This window comes from Staurois parvus, unplaced genomic scaffold, assembly GCF_062004578.1.
Source record: "Staurois parvus isolate SC_StPar_1 unplaced genomic scaffold, SC_StPar_1.0 ptg000249l, whole genome shotgun sequence".
Classification (NCBI taxonomy): Eukaryota; Metazoa; Chordata; class Amphibia; order Anura; family Ranidae; genus Staurois; species Staurois parvus.
This window is the reverse complement of record NW_028318045.1, coordinates 12,116,376-12,136,387: the sequence shown is the minus strand read 5'-3', so window position 1 is coordinate 12,136,387 and position 20,012 is coordinate 12,116,376. Positions and strand designations below refer to the sequence as shown.

General features: G+C 42.4%; 1 protein-coding gene across 6 annotated transcripts in view; it reads left to right on the top strand.

Moving 5' to 3' along the window:
- PRR5 (proline rich 5) overlaps nucleotides 1-20,012 on the top strand; it is a 148,678-nt gene that overhangs the window by 44,149 nt on the left and 84,517 nt on the right. For all 6 annotated transcript variants that reach the window (XM_089680788.1, XM_089680784.1, XM_089680789.1 and 3 more), the window contains one exon: nucleotides 17,167-17,274. The gene's annotated coding sequence lies outside the window, so the exon portion shown is untranslated. The remainder of the gene's footprint in view (nucleotides 1-17,166; nucleotides 17,275-20,012) is intronic.

Sequence of the window (20,012 nt, the reverse complement as noted above, 5' to 3'; positions counted from 1 at the left end):
TCATTGTATTTATCCCCAACTAGATATCCTGAAGCTGTACTGCCAATCTAGGTAGGCATATGGTCGTGTGTCCGTTGTAGAGCACCTACTGGTTAATGACCACTATAGGAAAAAAAAAAAGTATATGAAACAGAATGAAGAAGCGATAATACGGTAATATATACAGGCGTACCTCAGTTTACCAACGCCTGTAATTCTTGGTTTACGAATGAAAATCCACTGAAAAAAATTCCTCGGTTTACAAATTTTTTTCGCAATATGAAGCAAGTTTGCCCAGGATGCATGCATTGCACCTGGGAGGTTTATAGCGCCGGCCCCATGCCTGTAAAGTGCACTTTAGAAAGAGTTTTGAACAGATAAGACTTCTTTGACATTTTTCTGACCTCCGTAACGGATTAATTGATTTTTAATGTTTTTATGAATTTTTTTTAATCATGTCCCTGTACAGTATTTATGCCTTTAAAGTGCACTTTATAAAGAGTTTTGAACAGATAAAAGACTTTTTTTTTTACTTTTTTCTGACCTCCGGAACGGATTAATTGGTTTTCAATGCACTTACAAATTAATTTTTAATCATGTCCCTGTGCAGTATCTATGCCTTTAAAGTGCACTTTATAAAGAGTTTTGAACAGATAAAAGACTTTTTTTTTCTGACCTCCGGAACTGATTAAATGGTTTTCAATGCATTTACAATTTTTTTTTAAATCATGTCCCTGTACAGTATTTATGCCTTTAAAATGCACTTTATAAAGAGTTTTGAACAGATAAAAGACTTTTTTTTTTTACTTTTTTCTGACCTCTAGAATTAATTAATTGGTTTTCAATGCTTTCCTATGGAAAACCGCGTCTCAATTTACAAATTTTTTGCAATGCGAAATGTCCCGAACAACGCATTAAATTAGTAAACCGAGGTATGCCTGTACTTGATACACATTTCTCCTTACTCCCGTAGATAACCCAAAGGTCAAGACCATGAGGTTGCATCCATACGCTTAGATAGAGAAGATACCTGTTTTCTATTAAAAGAACTTTAAAAGAGGAATAGCGTAAAAGCAAAAAAAAAAGTAGGAGGTGGAATAAAAATAAAGTTTAGGGCAGGCTTAGATCTGATTGGTGGCTAGGAAACTTGTATTACCCTTGTCCTTGTACTTACAACAGCCTAGCTGTGCTTTTTTTCTCTGAAGACATCTTGTGGTAGTGAAGAGGTACTGCAGGGGACAGCTCTGGAACACTTTAAAGTGGTAGTAAACTTTGTAATTTAAAAAGAAAAAGAAAGAAAAGTGTCTCTGGTGGTTTAAGTTATATTGCACTAGTAGGCACTGCATACTCGCACATTATGGCATACTTACTGCAAAACAAAGCCCTCCAGTGGTGCGCTGTCACTGCTAACAGGGCTTCCATCTTCACTCAGTCTTCCTTCTGGGTTCGCGGGCCCTGGTCCTTTGAATGGCTGAGTCATGATGATGTCACTCCTGCTCACGCACACGGGAGTCACAGCCAGGGCACAGAGCTCTGAAGGGATGGCATGAGTATGGGCTTCAAGACCTTTTTTTTCAATTTTGCCGTGTACTATATGGCTGAAAAGTATTGGAGAATACAGTTCCACTTCAATAAAATTTATTTATAACAGGCATTTATATAGCTCTATTAAAGCAGACCTCCGGCCAAATGTGCTTTTTTTTACCATGCAGTGGGGCTGTGGATCGGTTGCTAATTTTTTCAAGGGGTGAGGACTAAGCTCATACTCATCTGATCCGCCGATCCTATGGAAAACCACACTCCCCCACAGTCCAGCGGTAGACTGTTCCTATATATGGAGTGTACATTGAGTGTGCTGATGTCAGGAACAGTCCATTTACAAGACTGCTGGACTGTGGGGGGGCAGGGGCCGCAAGAACTGGTCTTGTGCAGGGAGGATCGGCGGGTCAAGTCAGTATATCTTCAGTGTCCTCTCCCCTAGAGTAAAATGAGCATTTGACCTGTGTAGTGCCGGCACAGCCCCACTGCATGGGCCAAAAAGTTTTTTCACAGATTTCTGCTTGCCCTCCAGTGGCATTTGATCATCTCTGCGTTTTAATTTTTTTGCGCTATAAACAAGAAAATACCGACAATTTTGAGAAAAAAAACAATATTTTCGACTTTTTGCTATAAAACATGTCCAGTAAAAAAATTTAAAAAATCCAAAATGTATTCTGCTACATGTATTTGCTAAAAAAAAATCCCAATACGTGTAAATTAATTGGTTTATGTGAAAGTTATAGCGTCTACAAATGGCAGTATATATATTGGAATTTTTTTTTTATACTAGTAATGGCAGCGATCAGTGACTTAATGTGAGACTGCGGGACTGCGGCGGGCATTGTAACACTGGTGGGGAACTGACATCCCCAGTGACACTAATACAGTGATCAGTGATAATAAAAAGCACTGACACTGTACTAATAACACTGGGCAGGAAGGGGTTAACATCTGGGGCGATCAAAGGGTTAACTGTGTGCTGTGTGTTTCACTGTGCGCTGTGTTTTACTAGGGAGGCATGCTGTTTTGTATTGCTCTGCTATACAGACAGGGGTGGACTGACAACTCATGGGGCCCCTGGGCAATAGAGGATCATGGGGCCCCTGTGTCCTTGCCCAAACTCAAAAAAGCCTATGAAAAAGGTACCAGGGGCATCTCATGGGGCCCCCTACTGACCCTGGGCCCTCGGGCAGTGTCCGAGTTTCCAAATGGTCAGTCCGCCCCTGTATACAGAGCAATACAAAGCAGCATGCTGGAGCTGGCAGGGGAGAAATCTGTATTGTTTACATACAGACCTCTCCCCTGTCAGTGATACTCGGTGATCACTGGGTGCCGGCAGGGAATCACTGGCTGGGACCCAGTAATTGGCAGCTGAGTCCGCCAATTACAGCACGGGTGGGGCACGCACATGACCCCTCCTCAAAAATGCAAAATCATGTATATATATATATATGTGATTTTGTGCAGCCCTTCTGCCCTGAAGCAGTAGTTCTGCTATAGGGCGGTCGAGAAGAGGTTAAATCACTGCTCTCAAGGAGCTTACAATCTAAGATCCCTAACTCACGTTCATACATATACATACTAGGGCCAATTTAGACAGGAGCCAGTTAACCCACCAGCATGTCTTTGGAGTGTGGGAGGAAACCTAGAATATACAGGGGAAACCCACACAAGCACATGGAGATCATTCAAACTCCATGCAGATAGTGTTCTGGTCAGGATGCAAACCCAGGAACCCAGTGCTGGAAGGCAGAAATGCAAACCACTGTACTGCCAAGATAAAATAAAAACCGCTTTGCCAATTCCACTACCTGTTTCCACTCCAATGCCCTGGCCTCACCCCCCCCCCCTCGACCTGGCTTCTGCCCTGACAATCTTCAGGTATGGTAATTACTCTATAATCGGAGCTCGGCACGCCACCTGTTTATGCCCTGTGAGACCCTTTGCCGGTAAATGTCCGAGGTAATACCTTTCCCCTCCTCCCTTGTTCTGTGTGCTGGAGGCTTTGTCATTAGAAGTCTGTTAAATACTCATGATATTGGAATACAGCTACTTTAAATGTCACAGCAGGTAGGGAACTCTGCGAAGCATGACGGCACCATTCATTATGCCAGACCATGAATGCAGCATTTTATTTTAATACATTTCCCAACATTTAGTGGGGAATATACACTTCTGCTTCTCCTTAGAGAGTGGAGCTGATTGTTGAGGTTCTTTCTGATTTTTGCTTGTCCCCTTTTATTTATAAGCCATTGAAGCAGAAATAAACTGCCAGAGAAAAAATGCTGCTATAATGTGTTATAATGTTCAAGTATGTTCACTGTATTTACAGACTATGACAGACTTACCCAATAAAATGATCCCCTCCGGTGTTGTCATACCCACACTTCCCTCTATGGCTGGGGCTCCCATCTTCTCACGTCTGGGTTTGGAGTCTTTGTCCTCTTGATTGGCTGGGCCAGGATGGTGTCACACAGAAGTTACTTCATCCCGACACAGAATTGCATTAGAGTATACTTACAGGAAAAAGTGCTAACGAGTAGGCAGAAGCATCTATGACAGATGACACATACACAGTCTCCTCTGCAATTAAACAAAGCCTGCCTGGCAGCACTTTTTAACAAATAGAATTCATTTCTGAGTGTACTTTTTTTATACAGTGAGAGAAAATATACATAAAATACAGACTTCTACCTTCTATATTGAGTTGAGGGGAGGAGCTGGGCCAGCACAGACAATAATTATATACTTCCAGATGACCAGAGCAGAAGGGGGGCTCTGCTAGGGATTTAAGGAATTGACATTTTACCCCTGTACAAATCATTAGTAAGACTTCATCTGGAATATGCAGTTCAGTTTTGGGCACCAATTCACAAAAAGAACATTGGGGAACTGGAGAAAGTACAGAGAAGGACAAACAAACTGATAAGAGGCATGGAGGAGCTCAGCTATGAGGAAAGATTAGAGGAACTGAATTTATTCTCTCTTGAGAAGAGGAGATTAAGGGGGGATATGATCAACATGTATAAATACATCAGTGGTTCATATAGTGAACTCGGTGTAGAGCTATTCACCCTGAGGTCATCATAGAGGACAAGGGGGCACTCTTTACGTCTGGAGGAAAAGAAATTTAATCTCCAAACACAGAAAGGTTTCTTTACAGTGAGAGCTGTGAAAATGTGGTACAGACTCCGTCAAGAGTTGGTTCTGGCCAGCTCCGTAGATTGCTTTAAAAAAGGCCTGGATTGTTTCTTAGATACACAGAATATAACTGGATATTAACATTTATAGGTAAAGTTGATCCAGGGAATATCCGATTGCCTCTCAAGAGATCAGGAAGGAATTTTTTCTCCTGCAGAAGCAAATTAAATCATACTTTGCTGGGTTTTTTTGCCTTCCTCTAGATCAGCGGTCACTAAATGGTGGACTGCGGTCCGTGAACGGCCCCAGCAGCACTGCTGCCTGGACCGCTAGCCCACCAGCCTGCAATGACAGATCCATCACTGAGCAGGGCAACATGACATCACGTATGCGCCCCACCCCATCAGCTCACTGCCTCTCCGGCTCCCACTCCCTGCCTGTACAAAAGCATCCAGCAAAGATCCCGGCACAGCTCCTGTCTGTTTCAAGGTAGGGTGTAGTCTTACAGGGGCACTCTGATGGGCACATTGAATGTTAAGGGGCACGCTGATGGGCACAACATAGAATGTGCCCATCAGAGTGCCCTTTAACATAACGTGCCCATCAGAGTGCTCCTTAATATAAATGTGCCCATCAGCATGCCCCCTATTTTATGTTAAGGGGCACTCTGACGGGCCCATTTTATGTTAAGGGGGCACAAATGGGCACATGTGATGGAAAGGGGCACTCTGATGGGGAATATGATGTAATGGTGCACTCTGATGGGGAGATATGATAGAAAGGGGTACTTTGAGTGTAAGGGGGCACTCTGATGGGAATACCTGATGTAAAGTGGCAATGTGATGGGGATACCTGATGTAAAGGGGCACTCTGATGGGTACAGCTGATGTAAAGGGGCACTCTGATGGGTACAGCTGATGTAAAGGGGCACTCTGATTGGTACAACTGATGTAAAGGGGCACTCTGATGGGGACAACTGATGTAAAGGGGCACTCTGATGGGGACAACTGATGTAAAAGAACACTCTGATTGGCACACCTGATGTGATGGGAATACATGATGTAAAGTTGCATTCTGATGGCTACACCTAATGTAAGGGGGCACACTGATGGGCACACCCTATTCGGACCTCGGCCAGAAGAAAATTTTAGTGACCGGACCTCCATGAATTTTAATTCAATACCCCTGCTCTAGATCAACTGTGGGTATAGGATTAAAACTTTTTTTTTTTTTTGGTTGAACTGGATGGACTTTTTTCTTTTTTCAGCCAGACTAACTATGAGACTTCCTGGAGTAGTTGCAATTTCTAGCAGGTTAGAAGACATTAAAAATTGTTTGTGGAAAGGAAAAGCACTGCAAGTAAGCATTTAAAATACTTGATTTTTCTGTGCTTTTATCTGCAATTGGCCAAAAGGTCTCTATAAAAGCAGATGTAAACCCTATCACTAAATTCTCATAACCATACAATCTTTCACATATATATCTTCTTTGTTAATGCGGTTTCAAAATGCTTTTTAATGTTTTTAAAACTGCAGCTTTCAATAAATGATACTTGGTGATCCTGCTACGAAGGTCCTTATTCAGGTGTATCTTGTTATAGGACTGCTTTTTTTTGCCAGTTTCCCCACTGCTCTTGTATGTTGTCACCATGGAGTGCACATAGATAGGAATCCGTTGTGGAGTTGTGTAGCACAGAGATGTAACAAAGAATGGAAAAAATGCCACAACAGCTACTAAACATGGCAATTGTTTATGACACACAGTGCTTTATCAAAATAAATGTAATTTCGTAAGGGTATACATCTACTTAAAGCAGAGCTCCACCCAAAAGGGGAAGTTCCACTTTAAGGCCTCGGTCCTCGCTCCCCGTTAAGGATTGGCACCTTTAGGTGAACCGGGGAGGGTACCCGCTCCCTAGTGACTTCAATGCAAAATTGTGTCCCACTGACTTCAATGCAAAAATGCCCCCTAGCAACTTCAATGCAAAATCGTGTCCCATAGAATTCATTGCAAAGTTGCATCCCATTGACTTCAATGCAAAAACACCCCCTAGTGACTTCAATGCAAAAACGCCAGCCACATTAATTGAATTAATTTTTTTTTAAACTGTCCATTTTGGTTTTCAGCATACTGATATTTTGGTTTCCGGATCTGAATTTTTATTTTGGTTCACCACTAGTGAAAAGAGAAGTAGCACAGTGATACGCTCATCTCTCTGTCACTCTTCTGTCAATCTCTCAGCATGCTTCTTGTCAACACATGAGCTGATTGGCTCCTTGTACTGCTTCTTCCTCCAGCCCTGCTATACAGGGACTGCAAGAGGCTGATACCAGGTCAGATTCTGGTACTCACACTGCCGGCATTTAAAAAATACATTTAATGATGTATTATTGATTGCAGAGCTGCTTATGTTTTATATTTGCCTGGAGTTAAATCTGGAACCGTTTAGACATAACAGTTAATATTTATCTCAGTCGTATTTTATTTTCTTCGTTATATTCTTTGGTCACAGCAGGCCCGCAGATGCTCTCAGTTTAACAGTACGGTTCTCCTCAAAGTGTGGCTTGGAAATTCCTCATCAACTTTAATTCTTCACGATCAACGTCTGGCACAACTAGCCGTCTGGGCAGTTGTCCTCCGTACATCTGCTTCTGTGACAAGTCGCCGATCTATTATTAGCGCTTTTATTAGCTGCGGTTGTTTACAATGCTGACTTGTCACATCCTTCCGGGCAATTCTTTCAGTGTAATATCAAAACACTTTGGCAGAACAGATGGGAAGATGTCTGAATCATCGCAGGTTTCGGGTGGAGATCAGACAAGCATCTGTGCACATCTGGGCTTCACGGTGGAGTTATCTGACGGCTTACACGGAAGTGAGTCCCTCGACTAAAGGGAACCTGTCAAAATAGCTGGGCTGCGGCTGTGTGTGATGCTGCTTAGCTGAGCCATACCCCAGGACCAGCTATGCAGAATTTGAACAATGAAGCTCCAGGTGTGACAGATCGCAAACGCTGTACCAGGACTTTGAAATATAAATTCTAAGATAGTTTACTTAAAGAGACCCTGCCACCAACTTAGAAAAATGCTGTTAAAAGCACAGAAAAACCTGGACAGGCGTACCTTGGTTTACGAATGCCCCGGTTAACGTAATTTTCGGTTTACAAATGAAAATCCATTAAAAATAATGCCTCGGTTTACAAAACATTTTCGCAATACGAACGGATTAATTGGTTTTCAATGCATTTACAAATTTTTTTTAATCATGTCCCTGTACAGTACTATGCCTTTAACCACCTCCCGCCCGCCATATAGTACAATGACGGGTGCAAGGTGGTTCTCTCATTCTGGGAGGACGTTATATGACGTCCTTCCATTCTCACTGCGCATACGTGGCGATCAGCAGTGTGCTGTGTCCCTCGGACATAGCAGATCACTGATCCACAGAAAGAGCCGAAGATCTCGGCTCAGTCATGTGATCAGCTGTGTTCAATCACAGCTGATCACATGGAAACAGGGAAATGACAGTTATCGGTATTTCTCTCCTCACGAGCTGTCACGCTGTCATGTACACTGATCATCAGGGCACTGATGATCAGTGTGCCCTGATGATCAGTGTGGCCCCAGAAGTGCCACCTGTCAGTGTCCATCAGTGCCAGCTGTCAGTGCTGAACAGTGCCAGTGCCCATGAGTGCCACATCAATGCCACATATTAGTGCCTACCAGTGCACATCCATGCCACATATCAGTGCCCATCTGAGCTGCCTTTCAGTGTCACCCATCAGTGCCAGTCAGTGCCACCTATCAATGCCAATCAGTGCCACCTATCAGTGCTGCCTATCAGTGCCAGTCAGTGCTGCCTATCAGTATGCATCAGTGCCGCCTATCAGTGCCGCCTATCAGTTCCAGTCAGTGCCACCTATCAGTGCCAGTCAGTGCCGCCTATTAGTGCCGCCTATCAGTGCCATATGTCAGTGCTGCCTTTCAGTGCCCATCAGTGATGCCTATCAATGCCCATCAGTGCCACCTACCAGTGCCTTCTCATCAGTGCCCATCAGTGCCACCTATCAGTGTCCATCATTGCAGCCTATCAGTGCCCATCACTGCAGCCCCATTAGTGCACATCAGTGAAGGAGAAAAATCACTTATTTACAAAATGTTATAACAAAAACTAAGAAAAAAACTTTTTAATATGATAAATAGTTTTCAAAGTTTTTTACAAATAAATATGTGAAAAGTGTGGCGTGCATTTGTATTCAGCCCCCCTGAGTTAATACTTTGTAGAACCGCCTTTCACTACAATTACGCTGCAAGTCTTTTTGGGGATGTCTCTACCAGCTTTGCACATCTAGAGTGAATTTTTTCCCATGTTTCTTTGCAAAATAGCTCAAGCTGTCAGATTGGCTGGAGAGCGTCTGTGAACAGCAATTTTCAAGTCTTGCCACAGATTCTCAATTGGATTTAGGTCTGGACTTTGACTGGGCCATTCTAACACATGAATATGCTTTGATCTAAACCATTCCATTGTAGCTCTGGCTATATATTTAGGTTTGTTGTCTTGCTGGAAGGTGAACCTCCACCCCAATCTCAAGTCTTTTGCAGACTCTAACAGGTTTTCTTTTAAGATTGACCTGTATTTGGCTCCATCCATCTTCCCATCAACTCTGACCAACTTCCCTGTACCTGCTGAAGAAAAGCACCCCCACAACATGATGCTGCCACCACCATGTTTCACGGTGGGGATGGTGTGTTCAGGGTGTTGTGCAGTGTTCGTTTTCGCCACACAGTGTTTTGTTTTTAGGCCAAAAAGTTCAGTTTTGATCTCATCTGACCAGAGCACCTTCTTCCATATGTTTGCTGTGTCCCCCACATGGCTTCTTGCAAACTGCAAATGGGACTTCTTATGGCTTTCTTTCAACAATGGCTTTCTTCTTATTTATTTATTTCAGGTACTTATAAAGCACCGTCAATTCCCGCAGCACTTTACATATATATATTGTACATTCACATCAGTCCCTAACCCTCAAGGGGAATACAATCTAAGGTCCCTAACTTACATTCATACATACACATACTGTACATTCTAGGGACAATTTAGACAGGAGCCAGTTAGCCTAGCAGCATGTCTTTGGAGTGTGGGAGGAAACCGGAGCACCTGGAGGAAACCCATGCAGGCACAGGGATAACATGCAAACTCCAGGCAGGAGGTGCCATGGCTGGGATTCGAACCAACAACCCATAGTACTGCCAAGCGGAAGTGCTAACCATTTAGCCACTGTGCTGCCCACTCTTCCATAAAGGCCAGATTTGTGGAGTGCATGACTAAGAGTTGTCCTGTGGACAGATTCTCCCACCTGAGCTGTGGATCTCTGCAGCTCCTCCAGAGTTACCATGGGCCTCTTGGCTGCTTCTCTGATTAATGCTCTCCTTGCCCGGCCTGTCAGTTTAGGTGGACGGCCATGTCTTGGTAGGTTTGCAGTTGTGCCATACTCTTTCCATTTTCAGATGATGGATTGAACAGTGCTCCATGAGATGTTCAAAGCTTGGGATATTTTTAATAACTTAACCCTGCTTTACCCCAGGTTCACACCTAAGCGTTTTCTGCAGCATTTTGCAGAAACACAGTACAGTCCATTTAACATGATTTCCTATGGGACAGGTTCACATCTCTGCGTTTTCACCTGGTGCATTTTTTGGAAAGGGTCAAAGACTTTTTTGAATGCAAAATGTTGCATTTTTGGTTCTATAGACTTCAATAGTAAAGCTGCAGAAAAGCATGTATTGTGTTTTTGCCACGTTTTTGATGCATTTTACATTTAAAATGCCTAGCAACAAGAAAAATAAAAAAATGGAAAAAATGCATAAAAAAACAAGTGCAAAACACAATGCAGAAATGTATCAAATGCAACCTGCATAGGTGTGAACCTAGCTTTAAACTTCAGGATGCTGTTTGTTCACTAATGTTCTCTAACAAACCTCTGATGGCTTCACAGAACAGCTGTATTTAAATTACACACAGGTGGACTCTATTTACTAATTTGGTGACTTCTGAAGGCAATTGGTTCCACTAGATTTTAGTTAGGGGTATCAAAGTAAAGGGTGCTGAATACAAATGCACTCCACACTTTTCACATATTTATTTGTAAAAAAAATTTGAAAACCATTTATTATTTTCCTTCCACTTCACAATAATGTGCCACTTTGTGTTGGTCTATCACATAAAATCCCAATAAAATACATTTACCTTTTTGGTTGTAACATGACAAAATGTGGAAAATTTCAAGGGGTATGAATACTTCTGCAAGGCACTGTATGGCATAGTCCTCTTCTCATCGGAGACTCTATCTGTGGTGGCCCAGCTCCTTCTTAACTCACCTACCTGCATAAGCTTTTATGTAGCTGCCAGCAGAGCAGAGAAGGAGAATACCATACCTGAGTGACAGCTTTGAGTCTACTGGTGCTGTTGACATCACATCCAGGATGGCACCACTGTGCAGCAGTCTTAGGGCTTTTGAATGTCTACAAAAAGGAAGCTTTTAGAGGCAAATGACATGAATAAAATACATTAAATGCACATAAAATATAATGAGAAGATTGTAGTTGAAATGAATGGTCTGTAAACAGGGTCTTTTTATAGAGGTTTTTTTTTTTTTTATCATTTCACAGGAAAAGTCATTTATACCTTCTTCTACCTTCCCTTTCCTTGTTTCATAGCTGCAGCCTCCATAACACTCTTCCAGGGGTGTTGGATACCTTCGCCCCCCAACACATGCTGTGGTTCTATCCTCTGACCCCTATTTCACTGCTAAGTCATACAGTGACATATGGATCGAAAGATGGAATTACGGTACGTAGTGGAAGACAAAAAGCATCTGAAACTCCTGTAGTGTTGAATGCCTTAGAGTCTGATAGAAGGTGCAACCCTGAAATGGAGGGACAGTAGGAGACCCAGACCCAGATAGGTGACTATAAATATTCTTTTATTGCAGGCACCTTTAATATGAATTTTTAAAACACCCGACCTTGTTGCCTTAAAGGATAAACAAACTGCACTTATCCTTTTTGCCCCCACTGTGCCAAGATAGCTCCCATCCCCAGATACATATGTGCCATGCAATTTTGGGTTTGTTTGCATCCCACTGCTATTCCAGCAGTAGCTTCCCATAAGGTTCTATGGGGCTGTCTCTTGAGCAGGCTCTGCTTTGGAAGATGGCCCCATGGATCCCTTTGGGAAGCTTACCCACACATCTATGTATGACATGTAGCTCTACCTCTGATGGGGCCGCTGGTAATAACTGTTTTTCCCTAAATGTACAGAGACTGCAATTAATCAGTCTAAGGGTTGTCATTTATCGTATTTTACTGCTTGAAGAATGTTAACTAGGGACAGAGAGTAGGGCATGGGATACTCTAAAACTTTTGGCTTTTAGTGATCAGAGAACAGGAGTGTCAAACAGTCTAAACTCCCACAGCTGAAGCCCATGGGAGCTGGGTACTTTGTGCTGATGCAAACTGTTGGTGCCCAGTGCAGTTCCCAGAGCACTTCAAAGGCACAGGCATTAGTTTAGGGATTAGTTCAGGGTCATTACTCAAAGCCCCCAGAACAGCTACCACTTTCTGGCTTCTTTCGGACATGGTCCAGTGAGTGAGATGTTCTGCAAACAGCTTCACATAGGGTCCATCCAGGCCCTCAGCTCTGTCACTGCTGAGGCCTCTAAAGCAGCTGTACAGTCTATGGGCTGCTAAGTGCAGCAGGCTACTCCCCTGGCTATGAAACCCTCCTGGGGAGAATGAATCCTGCTCCCCAGTGTCTCAGACTATTTATCATCATTCCAGCCCCTTTCTGACACTCCTCTCCAGGGATTGGCTTGATCATGATAAATATTCTGGCTGGTTGTTTTGAATGTCCTGCCGTAAGCTCTGGAAGCTTCTTCCAAAGGGGGAAGCAATCAAACTCCCAGTTCATGAAGCCATGAACAGGCCAGAACAAACAACTGTTCCCTTGATTACAGAAGGAGCCAAACTAAATTTAGCTAGCACCCTATGCTAGGAAGGTGCTGCAGACGTATTCCCAGAATGTGGAAGATTTGCGTTGGTGGAACAGGTCATATGAACATGCACAGGTAAGTTGCAATACACCAAAGCATCTGCGTTTACCTGAGTACTATATACAACTATTCACTTCTATGGCAGGCTCTATGTGCCACCTGCGGCTCCCCGGGCCATGGAAACACACTAGGATTTTTACATTTACAGCAGGTTTGAATCTCAAAATGTCCTTGTGAATGAGGCCATAGCACAGCAAGTGAGCATGTGCATTATTTCAAAAAACCTTTTTACAGAAAAAACATTTTCTATCTACCTGTTTTAGCTGTGTAGCTGTTTGCCCGGTGTTACCCTTTAAATCACAGAATGAGGTGGTAGGACCTTTTCTATTTTCATTAGCGTGTACGCTTCCTCCCTGCCCTATGATTTATTACATTTAATCACTGCTCTGTTGTTTTTATCTCCCTTTGGGAGTTAGTCGCTGTATTCTTTCGACTGTTTATTGTCTCAGGGAAGATCCTGCTTCATGATCCGTAAATGTGAATGACGGATTCTGCAGGACTACAAGATATAAGATTATTACATTTATTGATCGTAAACACAGCATGGAAAGTGAGGCCTTTGTTTAACTAATGATTTGTAATCACGGCGTATTTTATTCCTGTCCAACCGTCAACGCAATGGCATGAATCATGCTGTGATTGATAGTGTGGGCCATCGGTAGACCTCGTGTATTGGGGCATATCTTTAAAGCTGTATATCTGACATTCACCAAACATTCTCTGCTGGTGTATCTTTCAGGTGCAAGCAGGGGCGGACTGACCATTTGGAAACTCGGGCACTTCCCCAGGGCCCGGGGTCAGTAGGGGGCCCCATGAGATGCCCCTGGTACCTTTTTCATAGGCTTTTTTGAGTTTGGGCAAGGACACAGGGGCCCCATGATCCCCTATTGCCCGGGGGCCCCAAGAGTTGTCAGTCCGCCGCTGGGTGCAAGTGTTTTGAATGACAGTAGTTAATTAACCACCAGTGAATGTTTGGTGAAAGAGACATTCACTGATTTAGAAATGTGCCCCAAACTGTTTTCTAATATTCCACAACATTGTTTTCTCTGAACTTTCCTGATGCATCTGGAAGGAACTTAGAGTGGCCACTGAAATTAGCTTTTGCAATAGAGTCAGAGCCTGCCAGATGTAGCAGGCTCCATTCATTTCAGTGGGAAAGTGGCTGGCAGGTGCAGTCTGCACTCCTCACTGTAGATGGCGCTCAGCTAAAGTGGTAATGCAGAAGGGGAAGGAAGTTGTGAGGAACATGGTCCTCTATAACATCCTGCGATCACCAAGAGAACAGCTGCCCATTTGGACGTGGGTGCCTATTGTGACCTCTGAGGCCATCTTGGGTGAGGGCAGAGCTTAATTAAGTATCTGGAAAACTGATATGGCATGCATTCTGTGAGTAGTTATGGTAGGGACAGATTCTCCATCTGTCAGAGACAGCACTTAGCAACAGGAAGAGTGTCCAGAGGACTAGGGAAAGTGCAGGGACAAGGTTACCTCCACTCAGAAAGCCTCCCAGTTTGGTCCAATTCACGCTCCTCATTGCAGACGTTATCAGCATCATTTCAGCTACAGAACCGCTACTACTGACTCTGTAAGTGGACCAGGATGGTTGTGCCTAGTTGTAACCTTCTACAATATAAAGTGTATGAGTATATGCAGCAAGATAAACGCTTCCAAGTAACCATGGGTTTGCACCAAGCCATTTGCATACATCCCAACTTTCTGAAATGAGAAGGACACCTTTTTAGTACAAAGTATGTAGACAAAAGATATACCTCCTGCCATGCCTCCAGTTCCAAGGACCACAATGAAATAATTCACAAAAACCGGTTCGCTAAGCCCCCAAGTTCTTTTTTTCTTTTTTTTTTCACTACCACCTTAGCTGTATACTTATTAAAATAACAAATGTAATCATTTAGGACACAATAACACTAAGTGCATTGGGCTGCATTTGTCAATTCAGGTCCTACACAACGACAAGCTAAAATCCATAATAAAAGAAAAGTAGGTGCAGCGCTCAAAGTAAAATAAAATATTTCTCTGTAGGATAAATATATAAATATCAGTGGTCAAACAGATATACCACAAGGTGAATAGTGCATTGAGTCTATAAAGGGTGCTGAGAGCACGTACAAAGTTCTCATCCCAGGGTGATGGTAGTAAAAGGTAGAGGGTATTTTACTTTGAGCGCTGCACCTACTTTTCTTTTATTATTGACTATTGCAAGGAGGATTGGTTGCCTTTTTGGTGTTCTAGCTGCTTGTTCTCTTGTACCTGTAGTGCTCGCTATACTTTTTTCACAAGCTAAAATCCATGTTGCAGCATGCGTGATAGGTGAAAATGAAACATGCTGCATATAAACACAGTGCAATGTGCTGCAACACCATACTATGCATAACAATGCTAAGTAAAGAAAAATTATATTTTTGGCTCCTGTTGTGAAATAAAAAGTACACATCAAAGAAACCTAACAAATGTATTTATTTATTTCAGGTACTTATATAGCACCGTCAATTTATGCAGTGCTTTACATATATATTGTACATTATGTCAACATACATCAACTCAAGTGCATTTAGTGTGTGTCAACGCGTAGTAACTGCAGTGACAGTGTGTGAATGTAGAGTTTGAATTAAAGGTTTAGAGTTGTACAACACTTTTGATAATTAAGTAGTAGTTTGTTATAGACTCCTTGTGATCTGACCAAAAAGAGGAACAGCTGAGAAGAGAAGAGGGATAGATGTATTTGGTCCCTTCAAAGAAGAGAAAGTTCCTCCAAAGAAGGGGCAGTTGGGAGCTATGCATGTGGTTCCACTTTTCAGCCCTGTAGAACCATAACTCTATTTTGGAAGAGATTTTAGACACACTAGACATGATTTGTTTTTAAGCTGATGTTTTCTATCAATTTCATACCATAAATGGGTGCTCCCTTGAAACTGGCTTTGATGAGCATTTGGGTTTTCTAAGAAGAGTGTACAACAGCAGCTGTCTCTCTAATTGAATCTTTGTGTAGAGCCATACACAGCACAGAGAGAAGGGTTGCTCACCTTTCCAACATATTAAGCTGTGTGTAATTTTAGGTTCAGCTACTGCTCTCATAACCAGGCTACATGGAAAAAGTTGTGCGGGAGTGGAGTCTTTGCAGTAGTCTGATATGCCCCTTTACTGAGTCAGATTTTGGCAACCAGCAGAAAGTTTTGCTGATTGGAGAGTTCTTGCTTTGAGCCACCAAGGGGGCATATTGGACCTCTGTAGAGAGTTCTTTGCTCACTCACAGATAGAAGATGTCCCCTCTAAAGCCTCCAGCTCAGCCATGAACTTTGCAACAGGTGCTCATATCTCAGTATTGAGTACACACCACTTTGTTAAATCTACCACTCTAGCTGAGGGGAATCTGAATCTTTTTATTTTATGTTCGGGGGTGAACTTTAAGACAGATTGGGTAAATAGCCCAAAAATATGAGAGGGCCAAACAAACGAGAAAATCATGGGGTAGAGAACAGATCTACACAACCCAAGCCTGACTCTTTAAGCCTTCTTAAGGTAGCAGAAGGCATGAGACTCAATGTCAGGGGCCAACATCAGATATGCTTTGGAAAATCTCAGCTATGGAGTACCCAAGAGATGCTAAATGGAAGCGTGTGATTAGGTTATCATCCATCCATGTTATTAAAGAGACTCTGTCACAGACCATTCTTTTCACAATTTTTTTGCTGAATACTGTATATGTTCTTTTAAGATACTTTATACATATTATAGGCACTCTCATCAAAAGTGCCCGACTACACACACCCTTTCCACCCAACTCCTCCATTCTTAGAAGCTTACTCATACTAAAGGTTCTATGCATGAAACATGATCAATGAATGGAGGAAGAACATTTTTCAATCATCCACTCATCCTCCATTGGAGAGGAGGAGGTACTGCGGCTGCACAGATCTGTAAGAGGAGTTCTGTCCTCCTCTCTGCTGCCAACTTCTGAAGCTACATAAAATGATATGTAGGGAGGGGAGGAGGAACTTGGCCAGCACACACAGTAATTGGACACTCCCAGAGGAAGAGAGGGCTAAGATGTTCAAGGAAGGAGGGGGCTGTACTAGGGAATTGACTCTTCCTAGAGTAGTCAAATTTGCTAGTGAGTTCAAAGGCACATTGTTGGTGACAGGGTCTCTTTTTAACATTTGCTTATTATTCACAAACTCTCTACACATATATACTTATCCTGAGTTGAACATTTAAATGCAGGAGCCATGAAACACTCCCCAGATGCGTGACATACAGTTTATCTCTGAAAATCAGAAATTAAATGCACCCATGTAAAACACATTAAACTTCCCCATGTATTACATGTGCATTTTCCATGCACTGGTGTGTCAAAGACTTAATTACACATTTCTTCTTTGCAGGTTTTTCCAGCCCTAACATGTCAGTCCTCTCTTGTGTTAGGCCAAGCTGGCCTGATAACTGACTGCAAGAAAGAAACTACCGACTTGGCACATTGGTGATTTAAAAAGGTGGGTTCACATTTCTATATATAGTCTTGATTAGATCTGGTATGTAAAGGTCCCTACAGACAGTGGACCAAGGACAGCAAAACAAATTTGGTATTAAGGAGCCAGCCATTTCAATCTATGTGCCAGAAGATCTTTTATGGGAATACAACAGAAAAGCACTGGCATTGGATTTAGGGGCAGTAAGGCTCACACTCCGAGCTAAAAATTATGACCTATGTATCCAAATTTTGGGGGGCTCCTTATGACTAGAGAATATTTGCTCACAACTATAGCATTTAGGAAATACTCCTATTTTGCAACTTTTTTTGGGGTTCACACATTGTAAAACTAAGCCCTGAATGTGATTTGTTTGGACTCCAAAGGTTGCCCATCCCATAAATAAACCTATAAGTATCCTATGGTTCCGGGGGCAGGCACAAGCTTGGCTTTTACCAGAAAAGTGGGGGCTCAACTCCAGACTCCTAGTGTTCAGTAAGGTTGACCATCCCATTAAAGGACCATAAAAGAGCTTTGGTGGGGGAATTAGGGAAGGGGCAAGCTTGGCTTTTACAGGAAGGGTGGGAATTTCCAGACCTTAATAGATAGTATGGATGGCCATTCCCTTAAAAGGACCAATAAAAGGTCTTGAAAGAGTAGTAGAGCTTACAGGAAAGGTGGAATGTTGTATATAAGTTGTGGTTCTAAAGTCAAAACTTTTTTTACCTTTAATGTATTCCCTGTATTAAGGTAAAAAATGCCCCACTACCTGTAAAAAATACAAAAACACTTACTTGACTACTCTCACTGCTCAAGTGCTGTCCTGGCCACAACACTGCTCCTCTAACTTCCCGGACTCACAGGATACACTGAGAGCAGCGGGAGTCATAGGCTGGGAGAAGGGAATGGGAGGGTTGCTTACTGTTGCTGTGTGTCTATGGATAGACACAGCACAACTCAGGAGTATATGGACATGGGTGCCATCCTAGCACATGGTTTGCTAAGGAGGCACAAGAAAGAGCGGACAATGCTAGTGGGGACTGCCAAAGAGGAGGTAAGTGCTCTGTGCCATGTTGTTGCATAGAGCAGGTAAGTATAGCATCTTTTTTATTTTACCATCACTTTAACAGCCTGTATGTCCAAATCTGCCTATCGTTTTGTGTGTTTTTCACTGAAACTAACTCCTGCTTATGTATTATTTTTATTAAACCCAGTTACACTTGAATCAGTTTGTAACATGCTTAGGTAAATGCAACTCATCTTATCAATGTGTGTTCGTATTTCTACAAATACTTGATTCTATCTACAGTACAAAATATGAACATTCCCCGGTTTGTCTCCTTAAAAATTCTTCAGAAATCCAGTGAGTTCCTAATGTCCAGTAATGAGCTGACAACACTGCCTCTGCTGCACTAAAACACCAAGTAGTTATGTTAGTCCAGACAAACTTCTCTCCTCTCGGACTACAGAACACACTCCTTGTATGTTATGGAGATGATGAGAGTGAGATGTTCTGTAGTTCAGCAGGAAAGCAAGGCTGACAGCATTGCTTGAGATTTGCTTGAAGCAGAGGCAGAGATGTCAGCGCACTACAGGAATTTAGGAGCGTATTGGATTTCTGTCAGGATCAGCAGGTATTTTTCTGCACTTGAGTTGTTTATAAAGTGTAAATCAAGTTTGTAAAAATATGGGAAATCTGCATGGGTTGCAAAGATGTACTGCATGTTTTTCCCCCTGAAATAAACGTTAATGATAATCTATAACTGCCTATACTATCTCAACGAAGTAGAGAAATCATCACTCTAAGGCTTCATGTACACGAGCCTACTCCACTTACACCGGCCGCTAGGAAATGCAAATCACTGAAAAAATGCGGTACCACCGTTGCCACGTTTTTACCACATTTTGCGTTTTCCTGCAGTCGGTAATCAAAACTTTCCAATCCTGAAAGCGATTCTTTTGCATTCTGGAGAGAGATGTTCTGACCGCCAACTGTGGGAAAATGCTCCTATCCTGAACGCCATTCTTTCGCATTCAGGAGAGGGAGGATTAACCCGCCTAAACGTGGCAGCTCTTAAACTCTGCTAAAAGCCTGTGTGTACATGGACACATATGCTTTTATGGAGTTGAGTTTTGGAGCTTTGGCAAAAAATGCCAAAAGCTTCTAAAACTGAATTTAGCAGTTGCTTGCATACATGAAGCCTAAGTATTGATAATCAAAGTGGAGAAGTGGACATGTTTTCTTGACACAATTATTCTTAATAAATGGCACAATTCTCATATGTTAGTAGATTGAATAATCTGGGGCCACGTGATGTTTCCTGTTATCTCAGTAACTGTTCTACAGGGTCAACCACCAGAGCGAAAACCTAAAATAGATATAGAAAGTATCATCCAGAAAAATACAAAATCATCATCCAGAAGAATCAAAAATCATCAAACAGCACTGGAACATAATAACACAAAGAGGAATCCCTAATAGAAAGTGCAGCATTCTCTGAAAAGTCAATGTCATAGCTTCTCCCTATGTTAAAGAGACCCTGTCACCAACTTTAAAAATTGCAGGTAAAAGCACAGGAAAATACAAAATCCCAAAACTGTCTTCCGCTGCCTTTTTTTTTCTCTAAATGTTCTTTTATTTATTTTCAATGTGAATTTGGTAGCAAATTTGACTTGAGAAAATCAATTCCCCCCTTTCACATCATAGGACTCTTCTGGGAGTGTCTAAATACTGTCTGTGCTGGCCCAGCTTCTCTAACTTT